The sequence below is a fragment of the Aotus nancymaae genome, unplaced genomic scaffold (assembly GCF_030222135.1).
Source record: "Aotus nancymaae isolate 86718 unplaced genomic scaffold, 86718_ANA_hifiasm-v0.15.2.pri h1tg000053l, whole genome shotgun sequence".
Lineage (NCBI taxonomy): Eukaryota > Metazoa > Chordata > Mammalia > Primates > Aotidae > Aotus > Aotus nancymaae.
The window spans coordinates 18,166,453-18,180,717 of record NW_026988467.1 but is presented as its reverse complement, the minus strand read 5'-3'; the positions used below and the strand labels follow the sequence as shown (position 1 = coordinate 18,180,717).

Sequence of the window (14,265 nt, the reverse complement as noted above, 5' to 3'; positions counted from 1 at the left end):
ACAGGTGTGAGCCACCGTGCCCGGCAGCTTTTTTATATGCTTTTATTTTTTTAAGGTTTTAAAACATTACACAAGTAAGACATGTTCACCATAAGAAAATCAGAAAATATAGATATGCAAAAATAAATAGGAAAATAAAAATAATCAGTCATCTCACCACATGGAAATAATCAGGATTATTTGCTACATAATCTTTATTTTCATTTATTTATTTATTTATTTACTTTTAAGACGGGGTTTCACCATGTTGGTCAGGCTGGTCTTGAACCCCCGACCTCAGGTGATCCGCTCACCTTGGCCTCCAAAGTGCTTGGATTACAGGTGTGAGCCACCACGTCCAGCTTATTTATTATTTTTTAAGATGGAGTTTCATTCTTGTCGCCCAGGCAGGAGTGCAATGGTGGGATCTCAGTTCACTGAAACCTCTGCCTCCCGGGTTCAATTGATTCTCCTGTCTCAGCCTCCCGAGTACCTGGGATTACAGTTGCATGCTACCACACCCAGATAATTTTTGCATTTTTACTAGAGATGGGGTTTCACCATGTTAGCCAGGCTGGTCTCGAACTCCTGACCTCAGGTTATCCACCCACCTCTCCTTCCCGAAGTGCTGGGATTACAGGCATGAGCCACTGCACCCGGTCTTGCTATACACTCTTTATATTACAGTTTACCCCATGCATACATTTATATTAATAAGATATAATGAAAGCTGTTTTTTAGATGAAGTATCATAAGCAAACAAAAATACAGAGACTACTGTAACATACACTCATAATCATAGTCAAGTTTTGACAAATCCTAACATTTTTAGCATATTTTCTTTGGCTCTTAAAAAAAAAAACAACTCAGATACAGTTGAAGTCCCCTAGGTGCCCCTTTGCAATCCTTCTGCTGTACTCCTCCTCAGAGTGAATCTCTCACAAATTTGGGGTTTATCATTCTTTTTCATGCACTTGATACAGTTACGCATCAAATAAATGGCATGACTCTGCACATATCCTTTTGCAAGTTGGTGTTCGGGTCTGACATTATGCTGTGGAGGTATGTTGACATTGATCTGGGTTTATTCATTCATCCTAGTTCATTTCTTTTGCTTTTGCAAACTGCACTACAGAACATTCTGGTACAAGTCTTTGTGTGTGCGCACGAGACAGGCTCTTGCTCTGTCACCCAGGCTGGAGTGTATGGTGCGGATATGGCTCACTGCAGCTGCAACCTCTGGTCCTCCTATCTTAGCCTCCTCAGTAGGTGAGACTACAAGTGCATGCCATCACATCTGACTAATTTACTTTTGGTAGAGATGGGGTCTCACTGTGTTGCCCAGGCTGGTCTCAAACTCAGCCAATGCACCTGGTTATAAGTCTTCATATGTATTAAACACAAGAACACAAATTTTTCTGAGATAAAGACCCAGGATAGAATTGCTGAGTTGTAGGGCACATATAATATAAAAAATTATTCTTTTGCTTAATTCAACCACAAATCGTGAGCATTTCTCGTTGCCGGACTGGAGTTCAGTGGCGCCATCTCGGCTCACTGCAACCTCCACCTCTCAGGCTCAAGCGATTCTCCTGCCTCAGCCTCCGAGTAGCTGGAATTACAGGTCCCCACCACAATGCCCAGCTATTTTTTTTCTATTTTTAGTAGAGCTAGGGTTTCCCTATGTTGGCCAGGCTGGTCTCAAACTCCTGACCTCAGGTGATCTGCCCACCTCGGTCTCCCAAAGTGCTGGGAATACAGGCGTGAGCCACCGCACCCGGCACATTTTTCTATTTCTATAAATATGCTACATCAATATATTTGAATGGCTTGTAGAGATTCTGCCAAAAAATCCTCAGTGTTATTATAATAGGCATATGAGTTTCTATTTTTTTCTATCATAATCTAGTCTGTGAGGGAAAATTTTTGTAGCTATACTTTTATGCATACTTTTAATTATCTCCATAATTAAAGGAATTCCAAAGTAGATCTGGATGAAAAGGGATTGTTTTTAAGACCAACTGTCGAGGAGGGGGCAGGAAAAAAAACAAAAAGACAACTGTCCTGAGAATTCTTGAACCAACTGTTTCTTCCACCTGTAGGGTAAGAGGGCCTGTTTCCCCCAAATCTGGCCTACCTACCTCCTGACAAGCATTTGCCTCTGGAAATCTTACCTGTCATTACACTCTTACCTCTCCTGTCTCTTCTCCTATTCTCAGCGGATTCTGAGTTGTGGAAACTTACAGCCCTTACTCTTCTTTTTTTTTTTTTTTTTTTTTGAGACAGAGTCTTGCTCAGTTGCCCAGGCAGGAGTGCAGTGGTGCAAACATGGCTTACTGAAGCCTCGGCCTCCTGGGCTTAAGCAATCTTCTCACTTCAGCCTCCTAAGTGGCTGGAACCACAGGCATGCACCACTGCCCCCAGCTAAATTTTGTATAGAGATGGGGTCCCACTGTGTTGCCAGGCTGGTCTCAAGCTCCTGGCCTCAAGCGATCCTCCTTCTAGGCCTCCCAAAGTGCTTGGGATTACAAGCATGAGCCACCGCATCCGGACACCCTATTTTATGGTATTTGTCACTTTCTCGTTCCCTTTACGGCCATTTTTGGCACAATTTATCTTTACTTCCAGATGTAGATGTCTTGCTATCAAGAACTCTATTTTCTTCATTGCCATTCTGTCATAATTTAAACATCATCAAGCAACTTTTACAACATCCACAGTAAACTACGCACATGGGCTGTTAAAAAAAAACATGAGGCCGGGCGCAGTGGCTCACGCCTATAATCCCAACACTTTGGGAGGCTGAGGCAGGTGGATCACGAGGTCAAGAGATCGAGACCATCCTGGTCAACATGGTGAAACCCCGTCTCTACTAAAAATACAAAAAATTAGCTGGGCATGATGGCACACACCTGTAGTCCCAGCTACGCGGGAGGCTGAGGCAGGAGAATTGCTTGAACCCAGGAGGCGGAGGTTGCGGTGAGCCGAGATGGCGCCATTGCACTCCAGCCTGGGTAACAAAAGTGAAACTCCATCTCAAAAAAAAAAAATATATATATATATATATATGAGTCTGGTTGCAGTGGTTCATGCCTGTAATCCCAGCACTTTGGAGGGCCAAGGCAGGCAAATCATTTGAGCGTGGGTGTTCAAGACCAGCCTGGGCAACATGGTGAGACCCTATCTCTACTAAAAATGCAAAAAACAGTTGGCCATGGTGGTGCATGCCTATGGTCCCAGCTACTCAGGAGGCTGAGGTGGGAGGATCGCTTGAGCCAGGGTGGGGGCAGAGGTTGCAGTGAGCCGAAATCACACCACTGCACTCCAGCCTGGGTGACAGAGTGAGACCCTGTCTCAAAAACAAAAAAAAGTACACATACACACACACACACACACACACACACACACACACACACATGAAAATATCTTATAAATTACTCCAAGTCAATGAGGTTACCGCATTTCCATTTCATTCTACCCATCTGATGTTTGTTGAGAAGGTTCTTTGGGACAGGAGGTGTACTGGGCTCTAGGGGTCCCTGCCCTCCAGGAGTTCACAGTCAGCCAAATGATGTTCTTAGCATCCTCTCAGCTAAACCAAAAAGGGAAACATTCTGGGAAACAGAATGTTTTGTCTCTGACTCATGATTAAAGAATGGAAACTGGCTGGGCGAGGTGGCTTATGCTGGTAATTCTAACACTTTGGGAGGCTGGGACGGGAGGATTGTAAAAAATACAAAAATTAGCTAGGCTTGGTGGTGCACACCTGTAGTCCCAGCTACTCAGGAGGCTGAGGTGAGAGGATCACCTGAGCCCAGGGAGGTTAAGGCTTCAGGGAGCCATGATCATGCCACTGCACTCCAGCCTGGGCAACACAGCAAGACCCAAAAGAATGCTCTTTACCCTGGTGCTAATAAACAAAAAGGATTTGTTGGCCCAGCACGGTGGCTCATGCCTGTAATCCCAGCACATTGGGAGGCCCAGGTGGGCGGATCACCTGAGGTCAGGAGTTTGAGACCAGTCTGGCCAACATGGAGAAACCCCATCTCTACTAAAAATACAAAAATTAGCAGGGCGTGGTGGCGCACACCTGTAATCCCAGGTACTTCAAAGGCTGAAGCAGGAGAATCGCTTGAACCCGGGAAGCGGAGGTTGCAGTGAGCCAAGATCGCGTCACTGTACTCCAGCCTGGACCACAGAACAAGACTCTGTCTCCAATAAAAAAAAAAAAGGACTTGTCACATACATGCTGCTGTGTGAACAATCTCTTCAACAGCCTTTTACAGACAATGCAGAATGATTCCATTCTTCTTGGGGTTCATTCCACTATCACCTTCCCAGAAAGCCAAGGGCTTCATTTAGCAAGGGTCTTTGGGTGAGAATGTCCCACTAAAAACAGTAGTCTGGGTATAAAGTGTTCTGCTGGTTCAACATCAACCCCACGAACAGCCACTGGTACCTCGCATGCAGTCATTCAAGCACCATGATCAGCACAGTATTAGGCTCACAGTAGGAGCTTAACCACATGTTGATTCAGCCAACATTCACTTTACTGGATACTTACTTTTAGAAGTAATGGCAAAAACCACAATTGCTTTTGCACCAACCTAATACATACCAGGCATCCAACCTAAATCCTGAGAGCATTTGGGTAAATAAAAGACAGACACAGGACCATCTCATACACTGCTGGTGAAAATGGAAAGTGATACTGCCACTTTTGAAAACAGTTTGGCAGTTCTGCAAGAAGTGAAACATGCACTTAGCATACAATCCAGCAGTTCCACTCCTGGGTATCCAGGCATCTACCCTAGTGAAGTGAAAATGTATATCCACACCAAGACTTGGATGCATTTTTTTTTAAATTTTTAGAGACAGGTTCTCCTCTTTCACCCAGGCTGGAGTCCAGTGGCATGTTCCTGGCTCCCTGCAGCCTCAATCTCCTGGGCTCAATCCATCCTCCTGCGTCAGCCCCCAAGTAGCTGGGACTAGAGATGCGTGCCACCATGACTGGCTAATTTATTTGTTTAGATTACAGGGTCTTACTATGTTGCCCAGGCCAGTCTTGAGCTCCTGACTTCAAACAATCCTCCTGCCTCAGCCTCCCGAGTAGCTGGGGACTCGTATGCAAATATTGATAGCAGCATTCTTCTATAGACAAAAACTGGAAGCAATCCAAAAGCCCAAAATGTAAGTGGATAAACAAAATGTCATCCATCCATAAAATGGAATACTCCTCAGCAATACAGGAAACAGCGCCGGTGCACAGAGCAACACAGATGAAGCGCAAAGACCACGCTAAGAGAAAAGAGCCAGGCACAGAAGCCCACATGCTGTCACCCAGGCTGGAATGCAGTGTCATGGTCTTGGCTCACTTGCAACCTCCACCTCCCAGTTTCAAATGATTCTCCTGCCTCAACCTCCCGAATAGCTGGGATTACAGGTGCGCACCACCACACCCAGCTAATTTTTGTATTTTAGTAGAGACAGGGTTTCACCATGTTGGTCAGGCGGGTCTTGAACTCCTGACCTCATGATATGCAGCCTCAGGCTCCCAAAGTGCTGGGATTACCGCCTGGCCATTTTTTTTTTTTTTTTTTTTTTTTTGAGACAGAGTCTTGCTCTGTTGCCCAGGCTGGAATGCAGTGGCACCATCTCAGCTCACTGCAACCTCCCACTGCCATCCAGGTTCAAGCGATTCTCCTGCCTCAGCCTCCCAAGTAGCTAAGATTACAGACATGCACCACCAAGTCCTGCTAAATTTTGTATTTTTAGTAAAGACGGGGGTTTCACCATGTTGGCCAGGCTGGTCTGGAACTCCTGACCTTAAGTGATCCACCAACCTCGGCCTCCCCAAGTGCTGGGATTACAGGTGTGAGCCACCGCGCCTGGTCCCATTTATGTGAAATTTCTAGAAAAGGAAAAACTAGAGAGTCAGAAAGCAGATCAGTGTTTGCCTAGGGATGAGAACGAAAGCAGGAATTAACCGCCAGTGGGTAGTGGGGGTCTTTAGGGGGTGATGCAAGTGTTCTCAAACTGGCTTGTGGTGACGATGGCACAACTCCGTGAATTTACCAAAAATCATTCAACTATACACTTAAAATGGATGAATGGTATGGCGTGTAAGTTACACCCCAATGAAGAGACATGACAAGTCTGGTTCAGAGGCTCATGCCTATAATGCCAGCGCTTTGAGAGGCCCAGGATGGAGGATCACTTGAGGCCAGGAGACAGAGACAAGCCTTGGCAGCACAGAGCCCTTGTGTCTACTAAAAATTTAGATATTAGCCAGGTCCAGGTGCAGTGGCTCCCACCTGTAATCCCAGCACTTTGGGAGGCCAAGGCAGGTGGATCACTTGAGCTTAGGAGTTTGCGACCAGCCTAGGCAACATAGTGAGACCCCATGTCTACAAAAAAATAGATAAAAGTTTAGCTGGCATGGTGGCACGTGCCTGTAGTCCCAGCTGTGTGAAAGGCTGAGGTGGGAGGGTCACTTGAACCTGGGAGGTCGAGGCTGTAGTGAAAGTGACCTGGGAGCTGGAGGCTGAATTATGGTTATGCCACTGCATTCCAGCCTAGGTGACAGAGCAAGACCTTGTTGGGAAAAAAAAAAAAAAAAAAGCCAGGTGTGGTCATGGCAGCTACTCAGGAGGCTGAGGTAGGAAGATCACTTGACCCCAGAAGTTTGAGGCTGCAGTGAGCTGTGATTGCACCACTACACTCTAGCCTGGGCGACAGAGCAAGACCCTGGCTCTCAAAGAGAGAGAGAAAGACATGACATGACAAAAGGACAGTCCACACATTTGCTTTGTAATCTGATTGGAGAGCTGGACAATAGATAAGTGACCAAGAAACTAAGTATAGAATTACAGATTCCCACAAATCTGTAATGATCACGAAGGTGGTTTTCCCAGGGCGAGTCTTATCCATTGCACTCCGGATATGCTGACTCCTGCGATATCCCCAAATTTGGGAAACTTGACTGCATAATTTGTGATAGTGGGGGACTGCGTTCACACTTTCCCGTTATATGAAACAAAAAAAGAAAAAATAATAAAAAATTAAAAAAATAAAAATAGAATTACAGATTCCGATAAGTGGCTGGGCGGGGTGGCTCACGCCTGTAATCCCAGCACTTTGGGAGGCTGAGGCGGGCAGATCACCTAAGGTCAGGAGTTCGAGACTAGCCTGGCCAACATGGTGAAACTCTTGTCTCTACTAAAAATACACAAAAAAAATTGGCCGTGCATGGTGGCCCGTGCCTGTAACCCCAGGTACTTGGGAGGCTGAGGCAGGAGAATTGCTTGAAACCAGGAGGTGGAGGTTGCAGTGAGCTGAGATCACGCCATTTCACTCCAGTCTGGGCAACAAGAACAAGATTCTATCTCAAAAAGAAAAGAAAAGAAAAGAAAAAAATCTGGTAAGTACAATGAAGGAAATGAGGTAGGTGCAGCGAGAGAGAGAAGAAAAGGAGAGTCCCCTCAGAAAGGGTCGCCAAGAAAGGCCTTTCTGGAGAGTGACATTTGCACTGAGACCTAAAAGGAAGAGAGAGGGGAGACTCATCCGGGTGAGGGCAGCCTGGTCTGACTCTGTGGGAGGAAAGAGCTTGGTGTTCTGGAGCTCATGGGAAGCCTGTGAGCCATGCTCTTACATACATGTTGTAGACTGTCAGAGCAGTGCAGAGACTTGCCCAAGACCGCACGGCCCATTAGCCTTTCTGTCAGTGTGTTCCTGCAGTCAATGCCAACACCCCAATCACACACAGGCTGGCTGGCTTGGTCCACACTGGCCCGTCACTGCCCAGGGCTTGGGGCACCACGGGTGGTGGAGGTATCTGGGCATGTGCTGGGCAGGAGGCAGCGGAGGTGTGAGTGGCGTGGGAGGTGTGGGTGACTTCATGCTGCCCCAACACCTGCTGCAAAAACAGTGTGAGTCACAGGGAAGGGATGGCTTCGGGATCCCCAAGACAGACCCCACCCAGATTGGCCAGTATAGACAGTCTCCAAGCGGACCTGCCCACCCACACCTCCTCTCCTCGTCTAAGACCCTCCTCAATGGCCTGCAGTTCCGGAGTGCAAAGTGGGACTGAAACCTCCACGATGTCACTTCTTTGCTGCAAGACTTGAGACTTCACCAGCCTTGCTCTCCTCTGCTGAACATATATATGCGGATATATACGAAAGAACAGACCTGGGATCAGAACCCATGCCCACTTGGCTCCACAGCCTGGTCGTTCCATTATGCCAGGTGGAAGGGCTTCTTGCAATGGGTCTCACTGAGGGGTGAGTTTAGTATTCTCAGCTCTCTCCAGCATCCAGATCACCTGGGAGTTTCATGAACTTTGGGACCTGCCTTGAGTTATTTCGGTTTAATTGACCCGAGGTGAGATCCAGGCATCGACAGTACCTTTTAAGTGCTCCCCAGGTGATACAGATGGACCCCAAGGCTGACAATTGCTGATCCAACCCTTTCATTTTACAAAGTAGGAGACTGGTCAGGTGTGGTGGCTTACACCTGTAATCCCAGCACTTTGGGAGGCCAAGGTGGGTGGATTGCTTGAGCCCAGGAGTTTGAGACCAGCCTGGGCAACATGGCAAAAACCCGTCTCAACAAAAAATACAAAAAATTAGCGTGTTGGTGTGCACCTGTAGTCTCAGCTACTTGGAAGGCTGAGGTGGGAGGATCACTTGATGTCAGGAGGTTGAGGCTACAGTGAGCCATGATCTCACACTCCAGCTGGGGCGACAGAGTGAGACTCTGTCTTGAGAAAACAAAACCAATCAAACAAACAAAAAAATGAGAATTCTGAGGCTCAGGGACTCTGAGTGACTTCTCCAGTGCCCCAGGCCCCCCAGCTATAGCCAGCTGCAGCTGGAGTCCTCAGGTTCTCCCCCTGACATGAAAGAACTATAGTAATGACGTATAAAGCCACAGTGGAGAGCAGGAGCTTTAAAATCAGACAGAGTTGGATTCAAATCCTGCATTGCCACTTACAGGCTGTATGACCTGGAGCAAATCACTTCACCCCTCAGACCCTCAGGATCTTCATCTGTTAAAATAGTGGTCACGTGAGGGCCACATGAGATAGTGTATGCAGAGAAGAGGTGCTTATTAAACAGGCCTCTGTTCCTACAAGAGCCTTTCTGTAGAGTTTGATAGACATTTATGGAGCATCAGCTATGTGCTGGTCCCTGTTTCTATGGCTGGGGTTACAGAATTGGGCTTAGGTAGAGGCAACGAAGAGAGTAAACAGACTGAACACGACCGTGGGAGGTGCTACGTTAGCAGTAATGCAGGGGCTGTGGGGGCGCAGCCAGGGAAGTCTTCCTAGAGGAGGTGATGGTCTGACTGAGTATTGACAGATGAGTCAGGAGTTCGGTAGGTGAGGAGGTGAGGAAAGGGCATTCCAGGAGGAGGGAACAGCTGGAGCAAAGGCTCTGAGGCTACAGACAGAAGCTCAAAGAGCATCTGCTAATCTCGCCTTCTGAAGCTTGACCTGCCGACTTGAGATGAGGAAAGGAGCATGAGACAGGAGCGGCTGTTTCAAGGGCCCCTTTCCTAGTAGACTTGGGGAATGAGCATTTATTGGATGACTACTTGATGCTAAATCTTTTGCACCTGTAAACCCACCCTGTCTTCAAAACAGCATTCAGGGTGGGAAACATCACTCACATTTTGCACATAAAGTTCATACCCAGGCTCATGTGCTGTCAGAACTGAATCAAGCAGTCTGACTGCAGTGTGGAACCGCATCCTCTGCTCTTGCCATTTCATGCCCTGGTCCCCAGCCCTTGTCAGAAGTGTTTTTTGTTTGTTGTTTTAAGAGATGAGGTCTTCCAATGACCAGAAGCCTCTAGAGGGGATGCAGAAGATGGAGGAGGAGAGTCCCACGAATGCCACGCAAGAGGAGGATGTGGACGACATGGAAGCAGGTGGGGAAGAAGGGCACCTGGAGGGCAGCGACAGTGAGGCGGCCCAGTGGGCTGACCGGGAGCAGTGGTTCGGCATGCAGTGAGGGGGTGGCAGCTCTGTGGCCGCGCTGCCCTGCCCTGCTCTGAGCACTTCTGTGGACCGAAGGACCCGTAGGAGCCTGCTCTCGGGAGGACAATGATTCAGCATGGGATTGCAGCAGGGGTCTCTGCCCCCTTGCTCCCGATTCCTAGTCGTGACTTCATTTCTAAAGCAGAGCCTGACCAACCTTCTGGAGCATGTCTCTCCATCCTCCCCTGCTCCAGCCAGGGAGACTGAGGGAGTGCCTGAGACCCACACACACGCTGGGCTTTATATAACCAATTTCTAAATCCAAAAGCTCAAGGAATAGTGTTCTGTGTGTGACATGGATGGGTCTGAAGGAGTGACCCGCCAACCCAGCACAATAGTGTCATCTCCCAAGTCGGACAGCAACACGATCTGGCCCTAGGGGGCTTCCTGCTCCCGGAAGTCATCGTCCTGGGCCCTCCAGACATCCCTAGTCATCTTGCTTCCTTCTGCATTTTAGTGATGCCTGAAGCTGACAGTTGCTGTTCTGCAGAACAGTTTTCCTCTTTGCTTAGCTGGTAACTTGCCTGTGAGCCTGGGCTGATCTGAGAAACAATGTGATGAGAGAATGAACAGAGGTGCACCTGGGGCAGTTCCCTAATAAAACTGGTTTGTACAGTTAAAAAAAAAAAAGAGAGAGAGAGAAATGGGGTCTTGCTATGTTTCCCAGGCTGGAGTGCAGTGACTATTCACGGGCATGATCTTAGCACACTACAGCCTTGAACTCCTGAGCTGGAGGGATGCTCAGGTCTCAGCTTCCCGAACAGCTGAGACTACAGGTGTGCGCCACTGTGCCTGGCAGATGGAGTCTTTGTGTGGGTCTGGCCCATCCTCTGGCCTGGTCAAACCCTGAGTTTTCACTCTTGGCTCTGGCTGGCTGGGCAGCCCCTGCGGAGTTTCCATACCCTTGAGTCAGTAGAGCAGAACAGCCTGGTTCTGCTTCAAGGGCACCTGGATCAATGCCTTTCACCTGCAGTCACCTGCACCCTGCAGCCCAAAGGTTGTATTTGCATCAAAGATCCCCAGGAGAGGGACACAGCATCTTCCAAGCCTAGCTTTGCCTAGTGAAGCCAGTGCCCCAGGAAAGCTCCTGAAAACAGGAGCATTCAGGCTTCTGGAGAAAAGCCTCCCTGAGCAGCCAGGCCTGGTCTGCTTCTGCCAACCCTCTAGGCCCAGCTCACCCACTGTCCTCATGCCTAAGGCACTGCAGTCACTGGAACCTTCTTCCCATCCCTGTTCTTGCTCCCTTCCATGTCTAGGTCTTTGCACGGGCGATTCTCACTACCCGGAACACTTTTCCCTTCTCTCTTACCTGGGCAGTGCCATCCCTGGCACTCAGCTATTTCCTCTTTAGCACCCCTGACCTCCCCACCCTGTTGAATATCTCAGCACCGAGCACCTCTCCCCCATCACTGCCAAGCTGGTCCTCATGTCCTCTCCCTTCTACCTGCCCCACATTCCCTGTCCTGGGTCCAGTTCTATGCTCTAGCCCATTCCTCCTCAGTCCAGCTCTTTCTGGCTGGCAACCAACAAATTCACTTTATGAAATGTTTAGTTTTTTTTTAATCAATATTTCTTACATTCAGATAGCTGTTCAGTGTTAAAGCAAACATTATAAAACATCCATTTAAAAAGACAGATTGAGGGGGGGAGTGGTGGCTCACCTTGTAATCCCAGCACTTAGGGAGGTCAAGGCAGGCGGATCACCTGATGTCAGGAGTTTAAGACAAGCCTGACCAACATGGCAAAACCTCATCTCTACTAAAAATAACAAAAATTAGCTGAGCGTGGTGGCATACAACTGTAATCCCAGCCCCTTGGGAAGCTGAGGCAAGAGAATCGCTTGAACCCAGGAGGCAGAGGTTACAGTGAGCCGAGATTACACCACTGCACTCCATCCTGGGTAACAGAGCCTAACTCCATCTCAAATACATAAATAAATAAAAAGAGAGATGGAAAGCCATTAGAAAAAGAGAGAAATCTATCAGGTTCCTGGACTGAATTTGCACTGAGGTTGAATATATAACCTACCTAAGGGCTTCCTAGCACCCAAGGCAAAAGGGGAAATATACTTTGTTATAGTAGTTTGGCTCTGGGGGAACTTGTTTCTTTGAAATAACATATTTTTACTTCCTCAGCTTGGAAGGGCTATACATAAAACAGCTGATATTGCAGTGAAGGCATCTGAGGAAATGGTTTTCTATTCTGCCTGCATTCCTGTCCCCTGTGGCAGTCTCCCTGTGCTCATCCCAACTAATTCCCAGGAATTTCTTCCCCTTCTCTGCTCCACCCTGGCCTATTTTCTCAGCTGTGTTTCCCTGACTCTGGGTTCTCTGCAAAACCAAGTCTCCCTTCAGTGGAGGTGTTCACATTTGGGCCAGGTGACCCCTGTGGAGGAAACTGCAGTGGGGATTCATAAACTAAAACAGGGACTGGAATGGATAACTTTGCACATCGCATCCAGGTCCAGCCTTCAGGGTCTGTGAATCCGTACTGAGTAACTGAAATGCAACCCTACTCCCCACCGTAGTAATTCCAACTTCTGTATGGTTCCTCAAAAAACCAAAAAACAAAAAAAACAGTTGAGTTCAAATCCCACAACTTTAAAGCTGCCTTCTCTAGATTAGTGCCCATGTCCCACTCGGCTTCAGCTTCTTTACGTAGATAACTGCAAGGAGTTGTGGGGTGCTTCATGATGGTACATGCCTAACGATTATTTATGTATATCCTTACTCTGTCACGAACAGAAAGGCATTTGCAGCAGCTCAAAAAAACAAATAAACCAGAGCCGGGCGTGGTGGTACATGTCTGGAGCCCAGATACCCAGGAGGCTGAGGCAGGAGAATGCCTTGTGCCCTGGAGTTTAAGATCAGCCTGGGCAACGTAGTGAGACCCCCATCGCTAAAAAAATAAAATTAAATGAAAAAATAAGAATCTTCTGGCTGGGTACGGTGGCTGACACCTATAATCCCAGCACTTCGGGAGGCAGAGTAGGGCAGATCACTTGAGGTCAGAAGTTTGAGACTAGCGTGGCCAACGTGGTGAAACCCCATCTCTACTAAAAATACAAAAAAATTAGCCAGGCATGGTGGCACGTGCAGCTACTTGGGAGGCTGAGGCAGTAGAATCACTTGAATCTGGGAGGCACAGGTTGCAGTGAGCCGAGATCACCCCATTGCACTCAAGCCTGGGAGAAGGAGTGAGTCTCTGTCTAATCAATCAATCAGTAAGAATCTTCCTCAACGTTCTTACAGCAAAATTAATGAGTTGATTAATTTAAATAAAACAAAACAACTGCACTTACCAGAAAGTTAAGATAATAGACAAGTTGTGTCATCCCACCTCTCCCACTTGAAGGCTGTGTGATCTTATGCAAGCGTCTTCATCGCTCTAAGCCTCAGTTTCCTTGTCTGTAAAATGTGTTAATAGTAGTACCTATCCCCACTGGGCTATTGTAGAACTAAATATATGAACACAGAGGAGCACTTAGCACAATGCCTGGCATACAGTACCTAGACAAGATATTTTAGCAGTTTTTATTATTTATTTATTTATTTAAGACAGAGTCTTGCTCTGTCACCCAGGCTGAAGTACAGTGGCTCAATCTTGGCTCACTGCAACCTCCACCTCCTGGGTTGAAGCGATGCCCCTGCCTCAGCCTCCCTAGTAGCTGGGATTACAGGTGCCTGCCACCATGTCTGGCTAATTTCTGTATTTTGAGTAGAGAAGGGATTTTACCATGTTGTCCAGGCTGGTCTTAAACTCCTCGCCTCAGGTGATCCGCCTGCCTCAGCCTCTCAAAGTGCTGGGATTATAGGCGTGAGCCACCATGCCTGGCTGAAGTTTTTATTTTTATGATGATGATGTAATCTAGTGTTCTGTTTATAAAAAAGTAATCTGGGTAAAGCTGAGCTGCTCCAAAGCCAGTCTCAGCCCCCTATTGAATTAGAAACACTACACTCTCCTCTGAAAAAAAAAAAAAGCAAAACAATTTAAATCTTTATCCAATTCTTTTAAGAATGTTAAAGCAGATATCATCCATAATCTCAATAAAACTTCCTCCAATTTCCTCCCTGCTGCTTTCTTTCTCTCTCTCTCTCTCTCTCCCTTACCCTCCTCCTGGCTGACGCCTCACCCTTTTTCATTATCTCACAGCACAGCGGCCCCAAAATCTGCATCTGGATCCCCCAAACACTCCCTCGAAGCTCAGCCTGTGCTGGCTTTGACCCGCTTCACCCCCTGCTCCAG

At 47.5% G+C, this 14,265-nt stretch overlaps 1 non-coding gene across 1 annotated transcript; it reads left to right on the top strand.

The window, feature by feature from the left end:
* Positions 1 to 6,851: 6,851 nt before the first annotated feature.
* Positions 6,852 to 7,007, top strand: LOC135269582 (U1 spliceosomal RNA). The gene has a single exon (XR_010337836.1). It is a non-coding gene; the product is annotated as a U1 spliceosomal RNA (small nuclear RNA).
* Positions 7,008 to 14,265: the final 7,258 nt, after the last annotated feature.